A 7,404-nucleotide genomic window follows, 5' to 3' on the forward strand; every position below is an offset into this window, starting at 1 on the left:
TCACCCTGCTATATGGCCCCAGGCAGGCCACCCAGCCCCACTTGCCCTGCACCCTCCCCCAAATAATAATAACAAAAAATGTGCTTCAGTCTTTGTTCCAACACCAACAACTCTGTCATGGGTGGATCACATTCTTTATGATAAGTCCATCACAAAAGTTACTTCCATATTTTTCCAATATTGCCATTGCTGATCGCAACTCCCTCCTTTCTTATTTCTCCACTACCATGTACTATATTTTCTCTCTACTTTCACTCTGATTCTGCTGTAGGGTCGCTGAGTGGCGCAGCACACAGATCCCTGGTCCTGGGGCCAAGAAGCCCTGAGCCCCCATACCACCCCTTAGGCCCAGAATCCACCTGGCCCCATGGTCCTGGGCAGGCCATCCAATCCCAGCCCCTTGCAAGAAGTAAAAAAGAAAATGTGTTATATCTGACCACTTCCCCCCATGGTCCATCCTCTCCTCCTTTATTCACATCCCCACCCCTTCCCCCTGCTCCCCCCTCCTTCTTACTCCAGATGCCTATACCCCATTGAGTATATTTGCTGTTTCCTCTCCTAGCCATCTCTGATGAGAGCAAAGGTTCCCTCATTCCCCCTTGCCTCCCCCCCCTTCCATTCCATATCATTGTAATAAAAAAAAATCTTATTATGTGAAATATCTTGGACTATTCCCCCTTTCCTTTTTCTTTCTCCGATTTCATTTCCCTTTTTTTCCTATTGACTCCATTTTTACACCATATTTTATCTTCGAATTCAGCTTTCTCCTGTGCTTCAACTATAAAAGCTCCCTCTACCTGCTCTATTAACTGAGATGGTTCATATGAATATTATCAGTATCATTTTTCTATACATGCAGTTCATCCTCATTAAATCCCTCATATTTCCCCCCTCTCCTCCAATCTCCATGCTTCACCTGAGTCCTGTATCTGAAGATCACACCTTCTCTTCAGCTCTGGCCATTCCAAAAGGAACATTTGAAATTCCCCTGGTTCATTGAAAGTCCATCTTTTTCCCTGGAAGAGGACATTCCAGCCTTGCTGGGTAGTTCATTCTTGGCTACATTCTAAGCTCTTTTGCCTTCCGGTATATTGTATTCCAAGCCCTACGAGCTTCCAATGTAGCTGCTGCTAAGTCCTGTGTGATCTTGACTGCAGCTCCACGATATTTGAACTGTGTCCTTCTGGCTGCTTGTAATATTTTGTCTTTGACTTGGGAGTTCTGGAACTTGGCTATAATATTCCTGGGGGTTGGTTTTTTGGGATCTCTTTCTCGGGGGGATCGGTGGATTCTCTCCATTTCTATTTTGCCCTCTGCTTCTAGAATATCAGGGCAATTTTCCTGTAGTAATTCTTTGAAAATGATGTCAAGGCTCTTTTCCTGATCATGACTTTCAGGTATTCCAATAATTTTTAAATTATCTTTCCTAAGTCTGTTTTCCATATCAGTTGTTTTTTCAATGAGATATTTCACATTTTCTTCTAATTTTTCATTTTTTTGGTTTTGAAGTATTGATTCCTGATTTCTGGTAAATTCATCAATCTCCCTGAATTCTACTCTTTGTCTGAAGGATTTGTTCTCCTCAGAGAGTTTTCTTATCTCTTTTTCCATCTGGCCAATTTTGCTTTTTAAAGCATTCTTCTCCTCAATAACTTTTTGAACTGTTTTATCCATTTGACCTAAGCTGGTTTTTAGCATGCTATTTTCTTCAGCATTTTTTTGGATTTCCTTGACTAAGCTGTTGACTTCATTTTCATGTTTTTCCTGCATCTCTCTCCTTTCTTTTCCCAGTTTTTCTTCCAACTCCCTCATTTGATTTTCAAAGTCTTTTTTGAGCTGTCATAGCCTGAGCCCAATTTTTGTTTTTCTTGGAGTCTTTAGATGCAGGAGCTTGTGCTTCCTCATCTTCAGACTGAGTATTTTGATCCTTCTTGGGCTCATTTGCAAAATATTTCTCAATGGTCTTCCTCTTGTTTCTTTGCTTGCTCATTTTCCCAGCCTAAGCCCGTTTTTTGGGGTGCTTCCTGAGCTTTTGGGACACTCCCACAAGGGTCTCAGTGTGTGAGGTTCTGTCCTCCCTCCTGGTCTGTGAATGACCATAAGCGCCCCCCTCTGCCAAGGGGCTGATGTGGGGGGGGGGGGCTGCTGTTCTGTGGGGGGGCCTAGACTGTGGTCAGGATCTGAATGTGGTCAGAGCCCCAGAGTCCTGTTCCAGGGGCAGAGGACAGAGCTAGGCAGTCTCTCTCTTCACTCCCCTTCCTCAGCTCAGTGCGCTCATGCCCTGGGGGCTCCTACTTACCGGCTCCCCCTGCTTCTGTTTCCAGATCTGGGCTGCCTAAAGACCAAGTTGCTCACTGTGTGCCCTGAGGGCTGGGCTCCATGCGCTCGCTCTGGCAGAGGTCCCCGGCTGTTCCCCCACTTTGTGCTCCCCGGGGTGCAGCTAAGGAGACTCCCCTGCTGCTGTGAGCCACGGCTCCCAGCACCCTGGGGCTGCCTCCGGGAGGCTGAAGTTCTTTCACTCTGGCAGGCCGCCCCTCTGACCCCGGGGAGCAGAGCCTTTCTGCTCTTTTCCAGGTTACCTTGAGTAGGAGAACTGCCTCACTGGGTCCCTTTGTGCGTTCTGTCTCTCGAAAGTTTAGTTAGAGTCCTTAGTTTATGAGTTTTTATCAGAGAGCTCCTAAGACTGGATCCCTTCATGTCGCCATCTTGGCTCCGTCCCCAACCTTGGGAGCTTTTGATATTTCTGTAAGTTTTCCACCTGGGATCTCTTTTGGGTGATGATCAGTAAATTTTTTCCTTAATAATTTCTTGTAATATTGTATCATGATTCTTTTTTGATTGTAACTTTCAGGTAGTCCAATAATGTCTGTCCTCTTGTCTATTCTCCATTGGGGTTGGGTAATATTGTATCATGATTCTTTTTTGATTGTAACTTTCAGGTAGTCCAATAATGTCTGTCCTCTTGTCTATTCTCCATTGGGGTTGGGTTTTTTGATGAGATGTTTCACATTCTCTTCCATTTCTTCATTCTTTTGGTTTTGTTTTATTATTTCTTGGAGTCTTTTTTTTTTATAATTTTTATTTTGGGTTTTTTTTTTTTCAAGGCAATGGGGATAAGTGACTTGTCCAAGGTTACACAGCTAGGAAATTATTAAGTGTCTGATACCCGATTTGAACTCAGGTCCTCCTGACTCTAGGGCTGGTGCTCTATATTCTTGGTGTCTTATAATATCATTAACTTCTTGTCCAATTCCAGTTTTCAAGGAACTATTTCTTCTTTAAGTTTTTGAGTGTCTTTTGCCAGGTGGTCAGTTTTCTTTGCATGATTCTCTTAATTTTCTCAGATTGTTCCCCCCCCCCGCCCCCCGTCTCTCTTATTTGATTTTTGAAGTCCTTTTTAGGTTTTTCCAAGAACTTTTTGGGGGCTTGTGAAGTTTCTCTTGAAAAAAGGAGTGGCTTTTTAGCTGCACTATCTTTTTCCGAATTTGAATTCAGATCTCTATCCCTACTAGTTCTTTCTCCTTTGCTTACTCATTTTAATTTTTTTTATTTTTAGCTTATTATTATTATTATTCAGGTTCTGGCAATGCAGGAGAAAGATGAAGAGAATAGTAAATGTAGAACTTGGGTGGAGATATTTTTGACTACCACCCACTCTTGAGATATAAATTGATTTGAATTAGTAGAGAATTATGATTGTGACAGAAACAATTGTAATCTTAAAAGGCTACTCAAATTGGGTGGAGATTCCCATTCCCATTGATTTGTTATTTAATGAAGAACATTTGTTGTTCACTATGGGGACTCTAGTCTTGTTTTAGGGATAGAGAGTAGTGCCCGAGGCACAGAGCTCAGGAAATATAGTAAGAAGAAACTGAAGCCTGGGGAACCATTCCCTTCTCTGAAATGTTCTTGCTCTGTTTGGTCCATTAAGTGGCTGCAAACTTCTGCTCTGGAACTGAAACCAGAGACTCTACTCTTCTGGAAGTACTCATGGTCAGCAGGGTTCCTGCCCTTTTGTTACTACACTTATCAAGCTTGTGCCACCTTTTTTTTTTTCCCATAGCAGCCACAGCCTAGGACTGTGTCTTATTGGTCAGCAGTTCCACCCCCCCCCCTTCACTGATGTGGAGGTGGAAATTCCTAAAAATGAGACTGTCTTCTAACCCAGTTGCCCCCAGGGCTTTTTGTTTGTTGATTCCCCAACAAAGTGGGATAGTTTGGAAACTGTAGGTATTTGTACTTCACTCAGTTGAATCTTTGTCCCTGAAGGTCAAGTTTTTCATGAGGTCTTCTCAAATTCTTCAAATTGCTGGGGGCAGCTGGATAGAGCACTGAGTTCAGTCAGTCTCAGACACTTAATGATTACCTAGCTGAGTGTCCTTAGGCAAGTCACTTAACACCACTGTCTTTCAAAAACCAACTGACCAAACAAATAAACAAAAAAGAGTACAATTGCTTTGCCAGACTTTTATTTCTGCTGCTTTACATTCATTTTGAAGCAATGTTCTGTCTTTTTTTTTTTTGTGAAAGAAATTTGTAGAGCCTGGAGTTTTCTGACCTATTTCACTATCTTCCCAGACTCCTCTTTTATTTTTTTAAATTAACTTTTGCTGAGCATGGTACTCTTCATCATGAATTCTATGTTCTGATTAACCTGATTTTCACACTCCACATCTATGCTATATCACTTTTGTCAAGTTTGAATTCAGGCATTGATCATCCATAATGAAGATGATCTCTCTCAAATTATTGTATAACCCTTATTTTTCCATTGATAAAACTGAAGTCCAGACTCTAGGCCCTAGAGAATGAATGTATGCTATATGCAAAGGACTGTGCTAAGCAGTGGTAATACAAATTGAAAAGAAAAATATTCCTTGCTTTTGAGGAGTTTTCATTCTTTTTTTTAAAGATATAAACAATTATAAGGTTTACTGCATGGTGGTTTTTTAATTGATTGATTTGATTAAATTAATGAATTTAATTATCCAACTTGATCACAGTTAATTTCTTTTCTTTTAGGTTTTTTGCAAGGCAATGGAGTTAAGTGGCTTGCCCAAGGCCACACAGCTAGGTAATCTTTAAGTGTCTGAGGCTGGATTTGAACTCATGTACTCCTAACTCCAAGGCTGGTGCTGTATCCACTGCCACCTAGCCAACCCTAGTTAATTTCTTTTAAAATTGTTTTAAACTACATTTTATTTTCATTTCCAAATACTCTCTTTCTATTCCCCCACTCATTGAGAAGGTAAAAAAAACAAAGCCCATTGAAAATATTTAGTCATACAAAACAAATTCTCACATTAATATGTTTGACTAGAAAAAAAGAGAAAAAGAAGAGGAAAAATTTAGCTTCAATCTATACTCTGAGTTACTGTCTGGAAGTGGATAACATGTGTCATCATGAGTCCTTTGAAATTGCAGTTGATCATTATGTTGATCAGAGTTGATTCTAAGTCTTCCAGAGTTGACTTTCCTTACAAAGTAGTTGTTATTGTATAATTTTTTTTACTGATTTTTCAGATTTCATTCCATATCAGTTTGCACAAGTCTTCCAGAATAGGTTGTTTTTTTTTTTGAGTCATCACCTTCATTTCTTATAGTACAATATTCTTCCATTGCATCCATCACATTGATGGGCATCTTCTTCAGGTTTCAATTCTTTGCTACCACAAAAAGAACTGCTATAAAATTTTTCATACATATGGGTTTCTTTTCTCTTTCTCTGTTCTCTTTGGGGTATAGACCAAATAGTGGTATTTTGGAGCCAAAGGGTAGTTACAATTTAATCAGTTTGGGGGCATAATTGCAAATTACTTTCCAGGATATCTTAAAACAAGCTTAATTTCCCAAATTTTAGGGGTTTAATAACGTTTGAAATTCTTATTATATTTTTTTCTAATTTCACTTATGGTCTACTGATGCAAAGGAAGATGAAGAGAATTTGAATGTAACAGAAAGAATTTGGGTGGAGATGTAAATTGACTCTTGAGATGTAAGTTGACTTGAAGTAGAGAATTATGATTGTAACAGAAACAATTGAAATTGTTAATTTAAAAAAAATTTTTTTTAAGTTTTTTTTTGCAAGGGAATGGGGTTAAGTGGTTTGCCCAAGACCACATAGCTAAGTAATTATTAAGTGTCAGAGATCAAATTTGAACCCAGGTCCTCCTGACTCCAGAGCTCTCACTTAACCACCTAGCAACCTGAAACAATTTGTAATCTTAAAAGCTACTTGGAGAGGAGACCCTCCCAGTTTTTAAGGTGCCATTGATTCATTGTTTAATGTAAAATTTGTATCCTAATCTGCTTGGGCTTTACCCTCTAATTTTGGGTCCAGTATAGGGGAAGGGAGTTCACCTTTTGCCCTCTGGATGAGCGGGACGCTAGTTCAGGGCTGGCAGTCTTCTCTGACCATGGCCCAGCCAAGGCTGCTTTTGGTTTCTCTCTCTCTCTCTCTCTCTCTCTCTGTATGTCCTGTCTGTCTGTCTGTCTCTCTCTCCCTAGCCCTTCCTATGTCTTGTAACCTTTTTAATAAATTTTTGTTTTATTTCCACCCATGCTTTCCCAGTCTGAATAATGATTCCTCATAGGCAGAACCAAACCCAAGTAGCCAGTGGCTACACTACTACTTTGTGATTTGTCTTTATTTGGTGTTTTTCATTTTTCTTTTTTTAGAATAATTTCTTCGATTGTCATATTCCTCTTTCTTCTCTCTCTCTCCAGAATGGTTGGATCAGTTCAGTCTATGAACAGTGCTTTAAAGTTCCCATTTTCCCACACTCCTTCAGCATTTTATCATTTTTTCTTTCTGTCAACTTAGTCAATTTGATGAGTATGAGGTGATATCTCAGAATCAGGCAGTATCTTTTCTGAGGAATTCAGATAAACCAGAAACTGAAGATGATCTATAGAGACTATGGCTAACTAGTGGAGTAAACCTGGTTGTAGGAATTATTTGGTCAACTAGCAGGGCCACACTAAACTGGGCAGAGACTTTGTGCCCAGGGAGAAGCCACACACCAGTATCACAAGACACAAGGGAGCCTGTAGCACTAGAGCTGAAGTTGAGTCTCCATATATATATATATTCTCCATATTTGCAACAGTCTTTATGATTTTCTCATTCTCTTATGGATGTTTTACACATTCACACATGTATGTCTATACACATGCATATTTGCAGAAAAGTGTGTCCTAGGTTTTGGGGGAAAATGCTATAATGTAAATCTTCTTGATATGCTACTCCATTAAATGTTTTTTCTTAAAATTACTGTGCCCTCTGGCTTGCTGTTGAACAGTAAACACATAGGTGGAGGCTCCTTAGTGATAATTTTAGGAACTGGATCCACCAAATATCTTTAATCTGGGGTAGTTGTTCTCTTGGAAATCCAAACTTGT

The sequence above is a fragment of the Macrotis lagotis genome, chromosome 1 (genome assembly GCF_037893015.1).
Source record: "Macrotis lagotis isolate mMagLag1 chromosome 1, bilby.v1.9.chrom.fasta, whole genome shotgun sequence".
NCBI classification, from domain to species: domain Eukaryota; kingdom Metazoa; phylum Chordata; class Mammalia; order Peramelemorphia; family Peramelidae; genus Macrotis; species Macrotis lagotis.